We start from the raw sequence: 20,467 nt of genomic DNA, 5'->3' as shown, positions 1-20,467 counted from the left end.
TCCTTTGTGCGTATCAAATTCATTAGCAGAAAGAAAACACAGTTCAAGGATGTCCCATTAAACCCACTTCCTCTTCAACACTTTTCTTAAGTTTCTAAGATACAATCAATTATACCCATAGCTAGAAGAAAACTCATCACAAAACAGTTTCATAAGCATTGTTCGATAGAAAGCTACCATAGCTCACTAACTACAGAAAACAACTCTAAGAAACTTTTAATTGAACTTAACAACTTTCTAGCTGAAATTACCATTGAAACGAAGCGTTTAACACGAAGAAAAACAACACACGCACCACATAACATTTGAAAAACCAAAATGAAGACAAAAAAACTGAAGGAATTACAGCTTCAGATCGTCATTGATCTCGAGCTTCTTCTGGCAGCTGTGGTTGGATTTGCAATGTTGAACTGCACAAAATAAAATTGCGGAAATTGATAACCCAACGCAACATGAATTAATCGAAGCGATACGATAAAAAGAAAAACTAGGGTTTGGGAATGAAACCTTCATGGTGTAGTCTCTTCCTGCAAGAAAAACGAAGAAACGAACGATAACTCTGTTGAGAGCTTCAACTCTGTTGAGAGATTCAACACTTGGAACATGCACGTGAAATGAACTAGGGTTTTACCCTACTTCGCGGAGTTTTGGGCACCGGAAACTGCAATGACAGTGGAGTTGTTTTGGGTGAGAAAAAAAATAGAAAGTTAGGGTGGGGACTGTGGCTAAACGTGGAGAGGGGAAGAAAACGAAAAAGGTATGCGAAAATGGAACTATGGGTAATCAAGTAATTGCAAACATTTGGTAGTACCAATAGAATTTTTTGATAGTGGCAATAGTAGTCCCATTTCTTATGACATTGTTTTAAAAGATACTTTGTCCGGGTCAAAATTAATCTCGCTCGTGGTGTATGGTTGCCGTTGATCCAAGAAAATTATGTAAACGGTGAAAATCGAACATGGGCTCTCTCGTTAAATTTAGTTGGGAAAAATGTTTTTTATTTTCATTTTCTAAAAACGGTTTTTATTTTTAAATTTTAGATAGAAAAGCTTTCAGTTTTAAAAAATAAAAATATTGAAAAATATATAGTTTAACTATTTTCAATATAGTAACAAAACTATTTTTAATAAAATTGTGAAATTTTTTTTATAAATATAAATTTTAAATAATAAGAATATATTTATGTTTTTTCATAATAAATAAATTTATAAAATATATCCTCAATAATATTAAGTTCAAGATTTAAATATATTTTTTTGTGCCCAAATTTTTTTCATATTTTTAATAATCTATGAAAAAATGCATTTATAGTATATATCCTCATAATATTAAATTCAAGGCTTTGATATATTTTTGGTGCCTCAAAATTTTTTAAATTTTGTATTTGGTGAAGTGAGAAAAGTACCAAGAAGGGGGTTGATTTGGTGTTTTGAAAAACTTTTATGACTTTTTTATTAGTTGGAAAATATTCCTAATGATTATTTAGAAGAAACTACTATAGCTTAAAAAATTGTTTGGAGCTCAAAATATAAATTCAAGTTGCTAAGAATGAAAATGCAACAATTCTATTAAAATAAACCCTTTTATTTCAAAGATGGGTATTCAACAAAAACCTTTTGATCAAAACCAAATTGTTTATGTTGTTTAAGATGTAGAGTAACAAATTTAATGTTCTTAATTAAAACCAGATTTTAGAGTTATGCAAAAGCAAAAAAGAAAGAGATGGAGAAGAAGAGTGCACAAATATTCTTATACTAGTTCACCCTAACCTTGGATTACATCTCATCCTTATCCTTTAAGATGAATTTCCACGAACACAACCAGTTCATAACTGCATCAGCAACCACTGGATTTCACAACCTTGCCAGCTTCCCATTGGACTTTCAACCTAGTTTTTGCCAAACCATCGCCACCATTGGATTTTACTCTTACTAGATAATTCTGGGTTTTACAGAATATGGGTATGTGCTTCTACTACACAGAGAATAAATTTTCTACTCACAAGAGGAATTATACTCAGGAGTCTCACTTATAACTAAAGTTATTACAAGTTATAGAGCTCGATACAAAAGTGGGTCACTCTCACAAAGAGGGTTGAAGCTAGAACACAAAATTTCTCACAAAGAGATTTTGTTCAAGATGTTGTAGAAATGGAGTGCTTTAACTTAGTTCTTCATAGCATTCGAAAATGCCTTAAAAGACTTCAAATAGACCATTGGAGAGGGCTCCGCACAACTGTCATACTTATGTAATAAGAAGAATCATTTCCCAACTATAATGATGTGATAGCTGTCAAAAACATTTTGAGGTTCCATTATGAGGAACCATTTTGAAGAACCTTTTTGATGGTCATTCTAAAAAACCATCACAATATTTATTCTGATGTTTTACTTAGAATGAATCTATGCTAGATGAATTCCTTTGATGAATTTTAGATTGATGTTTCATTCTAATGTAGTGTGACTTCATTACTTTTAACACTTCTTCATATCTTCAAGCATTCTAAAGTTGATTATTTCATAAAGACTCAGTAGAAATTATAATTGCTGGTGTGTTAGTGTTCTATCCAAGGTCAGACTGAGTATTATTGTTCAGTACTTTATCTTGAGGCTTCTTACCAGTGTTTTCCATGGACAACTATAGCTTTCAACAAACTTGCATCTTCTCATGCAGATAGATCTTACTTTATGATGTGCCCTCAATAATTGTGGCAGCATATGGAAATTGAAGAACTTTGAAACAACAATCTGGTCAAATTGTTCAAGTGATGCATTCTGAGTCTTTTTGAACTATTCTGATATTCAAGAAATCAGAGTCTTGGTCTTTATCATTATGATGTTGACTTAGAAGGTTAAGTGCTCCATTAGTTTTGAAGTTGAAATGCCAAATATTGATGACACCAATGGGTGGTAATGACTACTAAATGCATTCTTGACGATAGATGCCTATATACAGCACATGTGTTTGGTCCCTGAGCCCATCTTTCATTTTCGTCTGATACACCATCTACAGAGATAGAGTGAGAGTTTGGAAGAACCAAAACAAAGCAACTCTTTCATGACAATGACTGGAGGTATATTCTGATTCTAATTTCTGTATTTGTTAATGACTTGTGTTTCATTTTTGTTGTTTGTAACATCAAGATCAGCGGGACTTGTGGTATATAAAACAATATTATGCCTAATTCCTTATATGATCTTTAAACAACTTAATATATAATTTTAATCAAATTATAAATGTTGTGACAAATCCATAATTAATCAAAATTATAAAGATCACTTAAACATAAAACTTAGTCATATGAGAATAAATCATGTTATGCATTTCAAGATCAAGATATAATACAATGATGAATAAAATTCCCACATATAATTTCATAATTGAAACATAATATTATGCATTTGATTTCATATATATATCCATGGAATAAAATTTTTTCAGAATATATTCATGCATAAAATAAATCAAAACACAATAAATTGCAAAGGTAAATAGAAATACATAAGAATATAATAAATGAAAAACAAGTAAATATCAAGGAACTTGTAATGATCTAGTGGTTTGTGCAAATTCTAGTAACTTGTTGGTTGTGTGTTCAAAACCTAATTAGTGCAAAAATGGTGCATTTTCCTTTTTTATAGAACAAAAATACTATTCATCATCTTCAACCCCTGCTTCCTTTGGTTTTCTTTTAAATAAATAAATAAATAATAAAAATAAGATTAGGTCATTAGAACTCTCACTATATAAAAGAACTCTTAACCCTAGAGCAGTTCTACAAAACATTATGTTCTTTTTTCTTGGACTTTCAAGAACCCTAACAAAGCAACCGGATGAGGAGCTTTGGAGAGCACCAGAAATACCACCATTGCTAACAGAGAATGTAGAAGCAAATGACTTTGGTGTTTTGATGATGATCATGATGCAAATGATCCAAATGCGCTTTTCAAGTTTAAATTCAAGACAATGATTCAAGAATACAAGTCACAACATCAAGATGATCACTAGTATGTGAGGAATGGAATTCCTATTTGATATAGCAAAAGGTTTGGCCAAGTAATTTAAGTTAAAAAGTGTTTTTCAAGAGACTTACTCTCTGGTAATCGATTACCAGAGGATGTAATCGATTACCAGTGGCCAAAAATGATTTACAACAGCTACTAAATATTTGAATTCAAATTTTAGACTATGTAATCGAGTACACAATATTGGTAATCGATTACCAGCAGTTAATAAACGTTTTAATTCAAATTTTTAAACCTGTAATCGATTACACAAATCTTGTAATCGATTACCAAAGGAGAATTTCAGAAAATAACTTCCAAGAGTCACATCTATTCAAATGGTTTATGAATGGCCATTAAAGGTCTATTTATATGTGACTTGGAAACACAAATTGTGAGAGAGTTTTCATTGCCCAAAAAGTTTTATCCTCTCAAAAGATTAAGAGAGTTTTTTTGAATTGAAATGTCTTATCCTCTCAAAGATTCCTTGGTCAAACACTTGCATATTCAATAAGGAATTGTGATTGATCTTCATTGTACAATCTATCTCTTTCAAGAGAGATTTCTTCTTCTCTTCTTCTTACTTCTGAAAAGGGATTAAGAGACCGAGGGTCTCTTGTTGTAAAAGAATTCTGAACACAAAGGAAGGATTGTCCTTGTGTGTTCAGAACTTGTAAAACGATTTTACAAGAGAGTGGAAAATCTCCAGTGGGTTGCTTGAGGACTGGACGTAGGCACAGGAAGTGGCCGAACCAGTATAAATCAAGTTTGCATTTCTCTCTTCCCATAAACTTCTTTTATTTATTGCTATTTATCTTTGGCTTGAAAGAAGTTTATTTTAAATTGTCTTTTGAGTAATTCATGTTAAGGGTGCATTGTTAATCTAAAAAAAGAGAGTGAAATTTTAATTGGGGAATAGTTCTTGTTATCTTAATTCAACCCCCCCCCCCCCCCTTCTTAAGATAACTGAGGCCATTTGTCTAACAAGTGGTATCAGAGCAGGTTTCTTGTATAAAGTTTAAAAACTTGAAGAATAGATATGGCCTCATCCAACTTTCCATTTCTTGAGGGAAATTCTATTAATAGGCCTCTTATGTTCAATGGCGAGGGTTATCACTATTGGATAACCCAAATGCAGATCCTTATTGAAGCCATAGATTTAAATATATGGGAAGCCATTGAAGTTGGTCCTTTTATTCCTACAAAGGTAGTGGGAAATGCAACTATAGAAAAACCAAGAGAAGAATGGAATAATGATGAAAGAAGAAAGGTTCAATACAATTTAAAGGCCAAAAATATAATCACTTCTGCATTAGGCATGGATGAATTTTTTAGAGTCTCAAATTGTAAAAATGCAAAAGAAATGTGGGATACATTGCAAGTAACCTATGAAGGCACAATTGATGTCAAGAGATCTAGAATAAACACTCTCACACATGAATATGAACTATTCAAAATGTTTCAATATGAGACCATAGAAGATATGCAGAAGAGATTTACTCGTATAGTTAATCATCTTGCATCATTGGGAAAAATATTTCCTAATGAAGATCTTATTAACAAAGTGTTGATATGTTTAAGCAGGCAATGGCAACCAAAAGTAACAGCAATTGCAGAATCAAGAGATCTCACTAATATGTCTCTTGCCACTCTCTTTGGAAAACTTCGAGAACATGAAATGGAACTTATGAGACTCCATCAACATGAAAAGAATGATATAAAGAGAAAAGGAATAACACTCAGAGCTTCATCATCTTTTATTCAAGAAGAAAGTGACAAAGAGGACTTTACTTAAACAGAAGAAGAAGATGATGATTTCAGACTCTTTGTGAAAAGGTTCAATCAATTTCTGAGAAACAAAAGAAATAAAAGAGAATCAAACATCAATACAAAGAAGAAAGAAGAAGACTCCTCTTTAGCCCCAACATGCTATGAAAGCAATCAACCTGGGCACATGAGATTCGATTATCTTGTCTTTGAAAGAAGAATTGAAAAATCTGACAAGAGGAATCTCAAAGAAAAGAAAGCATAAATCACTTGAGAAGAAAATGACAAAAATTCTTCAAGTGATTCAGAAAAATAAAATCATAAATCTGGGTATCATGATGAAAGACTATGAAAACAGAGAAGAGCAAAAGCGATACATTGATAACAATTTCTCCAAACACATGGCATGCATCAAAGTTTATTCATAATGAATATGTGATTTATGGAGACAACAAACAAAGGTCACTTGATCAACAAGCCCAACAAGTAATATCAAATGATACCAACAGGTCACTTGTCTTTGATTGATTACTTTGATGATTTTTGTCTAACCTTTGATGATTTTTGTCTATTGTTAACTTTTGATTGAGTTTTGATGCTTGTTTACTCCTTAAATATTTAATTTTCATTAATATTTTTGATTGATAGTTATGTTGATTGTCTTTGATTATGCTTTGATGATTGCTTTTGTTTGATTGTGTTTAATTATAAATATTTGATTGGTGTGTGTTAATTGTTTGATTAATACTTGTTTGAATGAATTAAATACATATTAGTGATGATGATTGATAGTGTTAGATGTATTTAGCATAGACATAGGTAATTTTTTTTTAGGAACTAGCCTAGTTTATGCTTTGGTAATCGATTACCATCCAGTGTAATCGATTACACAAGAACAGGCAGCCTGTAATCGATTACAAAATCCTGTAATCGATTACCAGAAGGCTTATTACTCTTGTAATCGATTACCAAGCCTTGTAATCGATTACAACTCATCCTCGTCTATAAATACCTACGAAACCAGTGTTGCTACGCAGCCAAAGCTTCTCCTCGTGCCTCCTCCATCCCTAAATCTTCAAACCTTCATATCTTCCTCAAATCTTCACCAAAACACGTCCCGTATATCCCAATCTTCCTCTCTTTCACTCCTCTTTCACTTCCACCGATTGAAATTCACTAAAACTTCATCAAATGGCAGAACCATCGAAGAAGAGAAAGGGATCATCCTCCACCGCCGCTGCTGCTGCCCATCGCCGCCACGGACCATCCGAAGCACCCATAGCACCTATTCATCCCTCTTTGACATCTCCAAGATCATCCACTTTATTTTCATCCGATGATCAGCGTCTACGGTAACTTTCTCAATTTTCTTCTAGGATCATCTTAGACCCTAAATACCTAGACGTAGATTTCTTTAATGATGAAATGTTTGATTGCTATCAAGTGTTTCAAAATTCTGGCTTGGTTGGTTTCATGTCCTTAAAATTGCCACATTATCCTGAACTTGTAAAGGTCTTCTACTGCAATTTAAAAATTCAGGATGGCATTATTTCTTCTGAGGTGCATGGTATTCCCATAATCATTGATCAATCATTGTTCTTTTCTTTAACTCATTTACCCAGTCAAGGTGCACCTTTTGAGGGCACCATTGTTGATGACTGGAAATTTGATTATTCTAGTCATGATGCTCGCTGTATGGTCTGCAATGACCAGGCTGAAATGACCGGTAGATTGCTGGCCGGGTCATTAACATTTGATAATCGCATCATGCACTATATAATTGTTAGAATTTTTCTTCCCCAGTCTTCAAATTTGGCACAAGCCTCTGAGGAGGATTTGATTCTGATGTGGGCTTTCCTTACCGGTTGTCAGATCGACTGGGCTCACTTGGTTCGGTACCGAATGCATAAGACATTACGGGCCAATGCACCTCTCCCTTACCCTCAATTGATAACTTTATTTTTGCGTCATTTTCAAATTCCGCTTGATGATGAACCATTTGTTCAAGTCAAGCGTTCCTTTACAATTGGTGTTGGTGCAGTGACTTCCTTTGGATACCGTAAGGATCGGAATGGTCAATGGCTGAAGAAAGACGCACTCCCTCCTCAAGATGAGCGTACTCCTTCACCTCCTCCTCAGCGAGATGATTCAGCCCTCATGACTGAAGTTCTTTCTGAGTTACGGGGTCTTCGTTCTTATGTTGGTGAACGTTTCGACTCACTGGATACTCGTTTTGCCGAAATGGATATTCGCCTCACACAGCTTGAAGAAGATGTGAGTTACATTTGTCAGAGTTTCGATCTTCCACCACCACCTCCACCTTCTTAGAATTTAGTTTATAATTCTATGTTTCTTATAAGCCGTGTATTTTGGCTATGATATTTAGATTCTTGTTTTCAGTACTTTATTTATCTTTCAGTATTTGGGTTTTAGACTTTTATGCTTTAACTCTATGTGTTATGAACTGATTGGATTCTGTTTTTGGTTATGTCTTATTTATGATTTTGGTTGGTTATGATTTATAATTTGTCATTGATCTTTGTCCACTTCATTATTATATCTGTTTTGATTCCCACGTACTTTGGCTTTTTGATGTTGCCAAAGGGGGAGAAAAATGGGGTGTAGAGAAGCTTAGAAAAAGCTTAGAAATCAAGTGATCATCAATTCCAAAACATAGGGGGAGTGAACGCCAATTTTATACATTTACATTGTTTGCTTGTATCTTGATTTCAGGACTTATATTGTCATCATCAAAAAGGGGGAGATTGTAGAAGCAAATGAATTTGGTGTTTTGATGATGATCATGATGATTTGATGCAAATGATGCAAATGTGCTTTTCAAGTTTAAATTCAAGACAATGATTCAAGAATACAAGCCACAACATCAAGATGATCACTAGTATGTCAGGAATGGAATTCCTATTTGATATAGCAAAAGGTTTGGCCAAGTAATTTAAGTTAAAAAGTGTTTTTCAAGAGATTTACTCTCTGGTAATCGATTACCAGAGGATGTAATCGATTCCCAGTGGCCAAAAATGATTTACAACAGCTACTAAATATTTGAATTCAAATTTTAGACTGTGTAATTGATTACACAATATTGGTAATCGATTACCAGCAGTTAATAAACGTTTTAATTCAAATTTTTAAACCTGTAATCGATTACACAAATCCTGTAATCGATTACCAAAGGAAAATTTTAGAAAATAACTTCCAAGAGTCACATCTATTCAAATGATTTATGAATGGCCATTAAAGGTCTATTTATATGTGACTTGGAAACATGAATTGTGAGAGAGTTTTCATTGCCCAAAAAGTTTTATCCTCTCAAAAGATTAAGAGACTTTTTTTGAATTGAAATGTCTTATCCTCTCAAAGATTCCTTGGTCAAACACTTGCATATTCAATAAGGAATTGTGATTGATCTTCATTGTACAATCTATCTCTTTCAAGAGAGATTTCTTCTTCTCTTCTTCTTACTTCTGAAAAGGGATTAAGAGACCGAGGGTCTCTTGTTGTAAAAGAATTCTGAACACAAAGGAAGGATTGTCCTTGTGTGTTCAGAACTTGTAAAAGGATTTTACGAGAGAGTGAAAAATCTTGAGTGGGTTTCTTGAGGACTGGACGTAGGCACAGGAAGTGGCCGAACCAGTATAAATCAAGTTTGCATTTCTCTCTTTCCTTAAACTTCTTTTATTTATTGCTATTTATCTTTGGCTTGAAAGAAGTTTATTTTGAATTGTCTTTTGAGTAATTCATGTTAAGGGTGCATTGTTAATCTAAAAAGAGAGAGTGAAATTTTAATTGGGGAATAGTTCTTGTTATCTTAATTCAACCCACCCTTCTTAAGATAACTGAGGCCATTTGTCTAACAGAGAATGCTTGAGCGACTACCTCGAGGTAAATTATGAGTTACTCATGCTTGGGGATTAGAATGAACATGTGTAGGGATTCCTAGAAGATCAATTTTTGGGTTATTTTGGGTTGTTTTATGAAATGTAATTTTGTTCTTATATTTTAAATCACGGATTTATTGTGTTTGACGGACTAATTGGTATCCTGATGCAAAATTATTGTGAAATTGATGTGTTCCTCTATTGAGTGGGAATCCTAAAAAATTGGGCTTTTTTCTAATTGATGAATTAAGCAAGGAGGAATTTACCATAAGGGGAATGACCTCTTTCTGTTCCTCTATTGTATAATTTCTTTAGATACTCATAACATTTTCTCTTTTTTTGCCAAGGATATATTCTATCAAATTGTACTTTATTTCTGAAATAATTCTAAAAAAAAATTGTGATTAATTTCCGTGATGATGGTGCAGTGCTCGAAATCAAGCTGTTGTTTCTAATTGTTGGTTGAATTTTCATGATATATATATATATATATATATATATATATATATATATATATATTTATATTAAACTTACACTAATATTTTAATATATTTATATTAATGTTTTTAGTACATTTAATTACTTACATATATATAATATTTATCTAATGATATGTTTATTATTATCGTTATTATTAATTATATATATATATATATATATATATATATATATATATGTATGTATGTATATATTTAGTATTACATGTATTTGTATAGTGGGGTGTTATATATATTTGATGCATGTAAATATATTTATAAGCTTTGAAGTTAGATATATCTTATTATTATAATACATGTTTATCTATTTGTTAAGTATATTTTGTAGTTAATTAATTGTGGGATGTTAAATTATGGACATGGGATATAGTTGTGAAAAAGTGAGTAGTTAATATTTGATGTGATATTACTCATGTTGTGAATTGTGAATTATATAATAACCCGACTAGTGTTTATCTTGGAAAAAATGTTTATGTGCGAAGTGCTGAAAGAAAATTGTAGGTTCCAAGTTAGGAACCTAAAGTGTGAAATTGGGGGCAATGTGTTAAACATGTTTGAAACACAAGTGTGAGGTCATGGGTATTGTATAATTCATGAGCAGTGTATGCATGCAAAAGTTATTTTTAGGGGTTGGACCTAAATCAGGAAGGTGAGACCTTAATGGATTTTTGGAAGTCTAGGCCTTGGGGGTAAAGACACTTAGTTTGAGTGCTCCTTTAAACCTATGTTGATTCCATATGATTTGAGCAATCTTGCAAAATAGAATGACCCTGACTGGTCACTTTATGATTTTACTTTGTGAGAGTTATCTGACATACCCATTGTGTAGCGTGTCTTGTTATGTACTTCCAAGCGCGCTTGTGTGATTTTTCACTGACAAGGTACCACATTGCATATATGCTTGAGTCTCAGTATAATTGTTGCATAACGCTTGTGAATTGTTTATTATGAAATTGGTGAGTGTTGTTATGTCTTGACTCGAGTGTGTGATTAATGTGTAATGTGTTTAATGATTGAAAGATGAATTTTAAATGATAAAGTGATAAAGTAATGTGGATTGTATTAAGCTATGTTATAAATAATTGTATAATGTATTTTGCTAATGTTTTTGTTTATCCGTATTTTATTTAGAAATGTGATAACTCACTCCCTGTGTGTGTTTGTGTTGATTGCCATTTTGTTTCAGGTAAGGCAGCATATGATGAGTTCCATGATGAAAATGGAAAGGCTTAGCCTGTGCCAAGGAAATGCTCTGATAAATGTGACATCGGAACATAGGATTTTATTTCATATGTTATAATTTCATCAATAATATAGTTGTTTTATGTTTTCCACTTAAGTGCGACTTCTCTTCGGAATGGGCGACCTTGTTTTGAATCGAGATAATTTTATCATTTATTTAAACAAGTTCTATTATGATTTCACTAAGTGAATGTGAAAATTTTTACCCTTTTGAAATGTTTTTATTTAAATGTGTTTTAAAACTTTTAATCAATTCCGCATTTTTATTCCTTTTATTATTAGTATATATGTGTGTGTGTCACACAACACACCATAATTATAGACATCCACTTCGGCTGTGATAGGCATATTTTTAAACCATCCAAGTGCCCCATACCCTTTTGTTCCCCTTATGGCAGTGTTGGTTCTGCTTTGATCCATCTTCAAGAGCTTGGCCAATCCAAAGTCAGAAATTCTTGCATTATGATACTCATCAAGGAGTATGTTTTGTGGCTTTATGTCACAATGGATAATTTGAGTGATGCACTCTTCATGCAAATATGCAAGTCCTCTAGCAACCCCAAATGCAATCTCTAACCTTAGTTTCCAATCAGGTTTCATGTAACATCCCATTTTTTTCATAAATAAATTTAAAAAGTTTTTTAGTAAAAATAATAAAAATAAATAAATAGAGTAAATAATAGGTCTTAAATGCCCCTAGCTATAAGTAGCAATATGCTAGGTTTTTCAGACTGACTCATCAGCCTCATATGTCTCTCATTTTCGTTTTTCCCCTTCTCCTCTCAAAACCCTTTCTTTTTCCGTAGCTCACTAAACCTATCTCATAAAAACAACGATTTTGGACTCATTCACCGTTGGATCGTCGTGAAATTTAAACACCAGGTTCACAACCCAATTCCGAGAATTCTCACCGGTTGGAATTTCAAAATCATGTATGAGCTTATAGGAAAACCCTTCGCATTGTAGCCTTTTAATTTCCCGCAGATACCCAAAACTGTCTCGGTAAAACTATGATCCCGGTTTCTTTAACCGTTGGATTTTCATGAAATTTGGATATGTTGTTAGAAACCCAATTGTGAACACTTCCACCGTTGGGATTTGTGAGATAATATTCGTGGATGGAGAAAAAGGAATTTCATGAAGACAGTACAAGTGAAGGTTTCAATCTCTTCTACGTCTCTCTGACGTTTGGGAATTCTATCAGAGCAGTCGGAGGAATAACTGAAGGAATCTCAGGGAACCACTAGTGATGCTGCTATCGCTGGCTGAAGACACGTGAGTCCGCTCAGAGGTAAAGGATGAGTTATTCACAATTGGAGATTAGTGAGAACATGTGTAGGGATCCTTAGAAATATCAATTGGAATGAGTTTTGGGGTGTTTTTGCAATTTTCATTTTATCCTTATAATTATTACAGTGAATTATATATGTTTGACAGACCAATTATTGTGAAATTGATATGCTATTGTGTTGAGCGTGAATTCTATAAATCGAGCATTTTTCTAATTAATATGAATTGATGAAATACAGTAAGGAAAAATTTAGAGAGAGATATTGATTTTGTATTTTTTATTTTTCTTGCTTTTTTTAGGTTTTTATATATATAATTTAAAAAAAAAATAATATCATAATTGAAATTGACCAAAGTGTTCATATAATTATTTAGAATTTGTGCATTGAAAGCTTACTTTGATATTTGTGATTCAATATGATGTATGCTAGCTTATATATATAGAGGTAGTTATTTATATTAATAATTTATGTAAATAATATTGTAGAGTGTTATAGTATGATTCCAAAATTTATTAAGTGTTGGAGTTTCAGAATATTATGGTTAAATTTGATGAACATGTGTGTGTTGTACCTTATGAATATCATTAGGAATGTTATGAGATGGTTGATGTGATGTTATGAGATGTTAAAGTGTGGACATGATATTCGATTGTGAATAAGTGGATGTGTTTAACACTTGATGTTACATTAATTATATTGTGAGCTATGAATTATACAATAACCCGACCAGTGTTTATGCGCAGCGTTAAAGAGAAAGTATAGGTTCCTAGTTAGGAACCAGTGTTAAATTGTAGCGCAGTTGTGTTAAACATGTTTGAAACATGAGTGTGAGGTCGTGGTATTGTATAATTCATGAGTAGTGTTTACAAATGAAATATGTGATGAGTTATGGAATAATATGTTGCCTTGAGATTATAATATTGTTATTGAGATTAAGTAAAAGTGTAAAGTAGAACATGTGTTGAATTGTGAGATACGTGAAAACATGCGATGGTGGATGGTGACATTATGAGATGTGAAATTGTGAATGAGTTTTGGTTGTAAATAAGTGTGTGATTAACTCTTGATGTGACATTATTTGTGTTGTAAGCTGTGAATTGTACAATAACCCGACCAGTGTTATCATGAGAAAAGTGTAAATGCGCAGTGTTAAAGAGAAAGTGTAGGTTTCCTATTTAGGAACCAGTGTTAAAGAGAAAGTGTAGGTTTCCTATTTAGGAACCAGTGTTAAATTGTAGCGCAATATGTTGTACGTGTTTAACACACGAGTGTGAGGTCATGGGTATTGTATAATTCACGAACAGTGTCTGTGTGCTAAAATGATTTTAGGGGTTGGACCTGAATCAGGAGGGAGAGGCCCTGACGGACTCTTCGGAGTGTATGCCATGGGAGTCACTGGGTTTGAGTGCTCTTTTAAGCCTATGCTGATCCCATATGGTTGGAGCATTCTCGCAAAACATCGTGACCCTGACTGGTCTCCCTATGATATTACTTAGTGAGAGTGACCTGACAAACCCATTGTGTGGTGTGTCTTGTTATGTACTCCTAAGCGCCCCAGGGTGGTTTTTCACTGACATGGTACCACATTACATATAGGCTTGAGTCTTAGCATAACTGTCTCATGCACTTGCTAATTGTTTATTATGAAATTGATGTGTTATTATGTCTTGATTAGAGCGTGTGATTCTTGTGTAATGTGATTGATGATTGAAAAGTGAACTTTGAATGACAAAGTGGTGGAATTACGTGAATTACGTGTAACTAAGTTTTATTTGGTTTATATGATATGTATATCTAGTTGTCTTGCTTCTCTATTAGTTAGGAATGTGATAACTCACTCCCCGCGTGTTATTTGTGTTTGGATCCTGTGATGATCTTGAACTTTGTGTTCGGGGGAGCAGATGACTAGGTGAATTGCTTTAAGGTACCATGTGCTGAAGGACGTCGGGACACAACACTCTGATAGGATGTGGCATTGGGGTATAGGATTTTATAGATAGCCTTGTTTGAGCCGAAGTGAATTTATTATTTATTTAGAAAAGTTTTATGATGATGTTAGAAAGGTGAATGTGAGCCTCCTACCCTCTTGAAAGGCTTGTATTTAAATATGTGTTAAAAACTTGAATTAAGTTTATTTTTTTTAATTATTTCTATTAGTACATATATGTGTGGGGTAGAGGGTGTCACATTTCACCTTTTTGAAAAGAAGACTTGCCAAAGTGCCATTGCTCATGTAGTCATAAACCAACAATCTTTCTACTTCAACCTCACAAATAACCAATCAACCGAACCAAGTTCTTGTGATGAGTGAGACCAATGACTTGTAACTCATTCTTGAACTCCTTCTCAACCTGTTGGAAAAGCAAATTGTTCAGTTTTTTCACTGCTATTGGAATAGCTGAGCCTATGTTTATCACTCTTTCATAAACAACACCAAAAGACCCTCTTCCTAGCTCTTTTTGGAAACCATTGGTAGCTCTTTGAAGCTCTTTATAATTGAAGCAATGCAAATTAGTTTCAAGGGCCTTTTCACTTTTGCTAATTCCTCTAAGCTTCTTCTTGTACTGAAAAATGAAGAAAAAGATCCTACATAAGGCTCCAATTAATATGACATTGAGAAATGTAGAGCAGCCAAAAGCCACCCAAGCAACCACACTTTGTGACACCCTTTACCCATTACATATATACTAATAAAGGAATAAAAATTCAAATATTAATTAAAGTATTTTTATAATTTTTTTTTTCGAAACAAGTCTTCCAAAGGGGAAAAAGGCTCACATTCATTTTCTTCTACATCATATTCAAACTTGTCCAAATAAATAATAAAGTAATCTCGACTCAAACAAGGTCGTCTAAGCTTCATACAATTAATTTAGAACCTATATCCTAATGTCACATCCTATCAGAGTGTTGTGTTCCCGTGTCCTCTAGCATGAGGTTCTTCATAGTCATCCACCTATTCATCTGCTTTCCCGAACACAAGTTCAAGATCATCACAGGATCCAAACACAACAACACACAGGGAGTGAGTTATCACATTCCTAGCTAATAGAGAAACAAGACAATTAAATATACATATTATATAAATGAGATACCACTTGCTTAAACATAACTCACGTAATTTCACCACGTTGTCATTCAAAATTCACTTTCAATCATCAATCACATTACACAAGAATCCCACACTCCAATCAAGATATAATAACACATCAATTTCATAATAAACAATTAGCAAGCGTATGCAACAGTTATGCTAAGACTCAATCCTATATGCAATGTGGTACCATGTCAGTGAAAAATCACCCTAGGACGCTTAGGAGTACATAACAAGACACACCACACAATGGGTTTGTCACATCACTCTCACTAAGTAAGATCATAGGGAGACCAGTCAGGGTCACGATATTTTGCGAGAATGCTCCAACCATATGGGATCAGCATATTCTTAAAGGAGCACTCAAACCCGGTGACCTTCAAGGCCTACACTCCGAAGAGTCCGTCAGGGCCTCTCCCTCCTGATTCAGGTCCAACCCCTAAAATCATTTTAGCACACAGACACTGCTCGTGAATTATACAATACCCACAACCTCATACTCGTGTTTTAAACACGTACAACATATCACGCTACAATTTAACATTGGTTCCTAAATAGGAAACATATACTTTCTCTTTAACACTGGTTCCTAAAAAGGAAACCTACACTTTCACTTTAACACTGCGCATCAACGTTTTTCTCAAGATAACACTAGTCGGGTTATTGTACAATTCATAGCTTACAACATGAGTAATTTCACATCAAGTGTTAACTACACACTTATCCACAACTAAAACTCATTCGCAATTTCACATCTCATAGTGTCACAATCCATCATCACATATTTACACGTATCTCACAAATTAACACATGTTCAACTTTACACTTATACTCAATCTCAATAATAATATTATAATCTCAAAGCAACATGTTATTCCACAATTCATCACATATTTCATTTATAAACACTGCTCATGAATTACACAATACCATAACCTCACACTCATGTTTCAAACATGTTTAACACATTGCGTTACAATTTAACACTGGTTCCTAACTAGGAACCTACACTTTCTCTTTAACATTGCACATAAACACTGGTCGGGTTATTGTATAATTCATAGCTCAATATAATTAATGTAACATCAAGTGTTAAACACATCCAGTTATCCACATTTGAATATCATGCCCACACTTTAACATCTCATAACATTCCTAATGATATTCATAAGGTACAACATACACATGTTCATCAAATTTAACCATAATATTCTTAAACTCCAACACTTAATAATTTTTGGAATCATACTATAACACTCTACAATATTATTTACATAAATTATTAATATAAATAACTACTTCTATATATATAAACTATCATACATCATATTGAATCACAAATTTTAAAGTAAGCTTTCAATGCATAAATTTTAAATAATTATATGAACACTTTGGTCAATTTCAATTATGATATTAATTTTTAAATTATATATAAAAAACCTAAAAAGCAAGAAAAAGAGAAAATACAAAATCAATATCTCACTCTAAATTTCTCCTCACTTTATTTCATCAATTCATGTTAATTAGAAAAATGCTCGATTTATAAGGGTCACGCTCAACACAATAGCATATCAATTTCACAAAAATTGGTTTGTCAAACATATATAATTCACAATTATAACTATAAGGATAGAATAAAAAAAAAGACGGAAACACCCCAAAACCCATTCCAATTGATACTCTAAGGATCTCTACACATATTCTCACTAATCTCCAATTGTGAATAACTCATCCCTTACCTCTAAGCAGACTCACGTGTCTTCCAAAAGCGATAGCAGCATCTCTAGCAAGTTCCTAGGATTCCTCAATTTCTTCCTCTGGTTGCTCTGATAGGGTTCCCAAATGTTAGAGAGAATGAGAAGAGATTGAAGCCTCCATTTGTACTGTCTTTGTGCGATTCCTTTTTCTCCCTCCACGAATATTATTTCGCAAATCCCAACGATGAAGGTCTGCGCAATTGAATTTCGCACAACATATCAAACTTTCATGACAATAACCGGGATCATAGTTTTACCGAGACATCTCTGGGTTTCTGTGGGAAAGGAAAAGGCTACAATACGAGGGGTATTTCTCTTAGGTCAGACATGATATCTAAATTCCCAACGGTGAGAATGCTCGGAATTGGGTTGTGAATGTGGTGCTCAAATTTCACGATGATCCAACGGTGAATAAGTTGGAGATCGTCATTTTTCTGAGATAGGTTTGGTGGACTGCGGGAAAAAGAAAGAGTTTTGAGAGGAGAAAGGGAAAAACGAAAATGAGGCCAAGAGGAGACACCTGACTTAACATAGCTATTTATACCTAGGGTACTCCGCCTATTATTTTTTCTATATTTATTTATTTATTTATTTTTACTAAAAAGCTTTTTAAATTTATTTATGAAAAAAATGGGATGTTACACACTTAAAGTGCTCTTACTATTCTCATTCACTTTGGCTTGCGGAACAACCAAAGAGGAATTATCTTTCCTCACTTTCATGAAGGTCTTGGCACAATTAAGTCCAACAACATCAACTCAACCATTGGAAAGAGGTAACTTCTTCTTAAAGCAACTATTACCTGATCTGAAAATGGTAACTGCACACATCCAATCTTCTAAACATGACTGCTTACATTGTTCCTCAGTAAAAGGCTTAAGAAGCACATAATCTGAAAGAGGCCAATCTGTATTTATCAACACTTCAAAATCATATTCAGCCACATCTTCTTTCCTTCCAATCAGCTCATCTTCTGCACATCCTTGTATGAAATCAAGCTTGCTGCTACCATAGGGGTGATTAGGGTCAAGCAAAGAGTACCATTTTGGGCATTGACAACTTGACCTTTGATCACCTCCCAACGTGCAAAAACTATTAAACCCACAAACACCAAATAGGACTCCAAGCGTCACTCTCAGAGGAACTCTTTGCATGTTGATAAAGTGTGAATATCCCATCAAAATTAAGAGTTTCTCTAAAGGAAGATTCATTAGTAGAGGCTCCACTCCATGTTGACAAGTTGTATCTCTCATTGTTCTTCCTCAAAATATACACGTACCCTAATGGTTCAAACACCAACCGAGTTCCAGGACTCGATGTGTTGGACTCTTCAGTCCTAGTTTCACAGTAGTTTTCATTGGCATACTCAGAGGGTGAGTTCAAAGCATGAATCGAAAGAATACCATCCATTTGAAGAAGCAACTCAAACCTCCCCTTTGAGAAATTTGACTCTAGAAATCTCGATAAAAGCTTCTCACCCTTTTCAAGAGGTTGTGAGGGCAACAAGGTGTCCCTTGGATCCTTTAAAGTCTCCCACAACACACCTTGATGGTTTTCATCCACAAGCACAAAGTTGCCATTGTCCTTTTAGAAACCAAGTGAAACTTTACCATTATGGTTATCATTTTTCCACAATAGCTCACCATTTGGGACAGTGAGCACTGATTCATCATCAGCAGTGAGTTCAACCTTTGACCCCTTTGAAGCAGGAGTCTCTCCATTGGTATACCAAACAACAATTTTCTCAGGAATCTTAGCATACCAAATGAAAACCAAGAAATTATTAGTGTCCTCAAGTAGGACAAATCCAAAGGCAAAGTCACCAAGAGGTGAAACCACCCATGATGAGAGGTTGTTATTGTTGCTAGTTGTTTCGGCTAGAAGAGAATCACCAACAACTATGTTTCTTCTTGATTGACCATGAGGTGAAACCATCCATGAGGCTTTGCTAGTTTTTTTAAGAAGAGAGTGACCAATGATTTTGTTACTTCTGGTTTGAGCCACAACAAAGATTTGTAGCAAAACCATTGAGCAAGGCCATGTGGCAAGCTGAGGAGAAACCATGACTAGGTAGATTCATGTGTTTATTGAGATTCTGTTTATGTAATTCATGCAATGTTTTATAAACAAGCCTTGTTTTTTTAACCCACGATAATAATGTAAAGTATCCACCAATTTTGTTGATAACTAATTTCTATTAGAAAACCTAATTGATTATTTATAGTGAGATTTCTCCTTCCAATCACATTTTTTTCATCCATAAGTTCAAAGTTGACACCTTAGTTAAAAAGACCAATGATATAAACAAGCCTTATTAAAATATTAGTTATTGCTAACAATTATAATGAGTATTTATTTAATAAAAATTAAGTCTTTTCTTTCTTTCTTTTTACGGTATTATATCATGTTAGTCAATTCCAGCTGGATCCAAATTTGGTACGTATCCAACACGAATGAACAAATATGGCTAGCTATTATTTATTGCTTTCATTATGTTTCTATTGAATTCTACTGGAGCTTACTCTACTTTGTCAACAACATTATTTTAGTTACATACTAGTCATACACTCACACCCTAGACCAAATAAATCAATCAAAGATAACAAACTTCCATGATTATGATTTGTCATTTGCCAGCGGATTGAACACGCTTTTTCAAAGTAAACATGTCTATGCATCCTGGAAAGAAAGAAGGAAATTTAGCTTAAAACTTGTTTCAAAATTAAAAACTCTATTTTTGTTCCACATGCAATTAGTTTGGGAAGAGATCGAGGGAGAAGGAAATTAAGGCACGAAACTTATTTGTAAAGGTTAATTAGCTTCTCTTTTAAAATGTACTTTTTTCTTATTTTATTTTATAAAAATCAAGTTTCTTAATTTTTAAAAAGTTTTTCTCAACTTCTCTTTTTAAGAAGAAA

The 20,467-nt window shown here is 33.5% G+C and overlaps 2 pseudogenes; both read right to left on the bottom strand.

Annotated features, from left to right (window-relative positions):
• Positions 1–342: 342 nt before the first annotated feature.
• Positions 343–15,375, bottom strand: LOC114405091 (annotated as a pseudogene).
• Positions 15,376–18,187: 2,812 nt separating this feature from the next.
• On the bottom strand, positions 18,188–19,613 carry LOC114405090 (annotated as a pseudogene).
• Between the last annotated feature and the right edge of the window lie 854 nt (positions 19,614–20,467).

The sequence above is a fragment of the Glycine soja genome, chromosome 3, assembly GCF_004193775.1.
Source record: "Glycine soja cultivar W05 chromosome 3, ASM419377v2, whole genome shotgun sequence".
In the NCBI taxonomy this organism is placed as follows: Eukaryota; Viridiplantae; Streptophyta; class Magnoliopsida; order Fabales; family Fabaceae; genus Glycine; species Glycine soja.
This window is presented reverse-complemented; position numbering and strand designations above follow the sequence as displayed.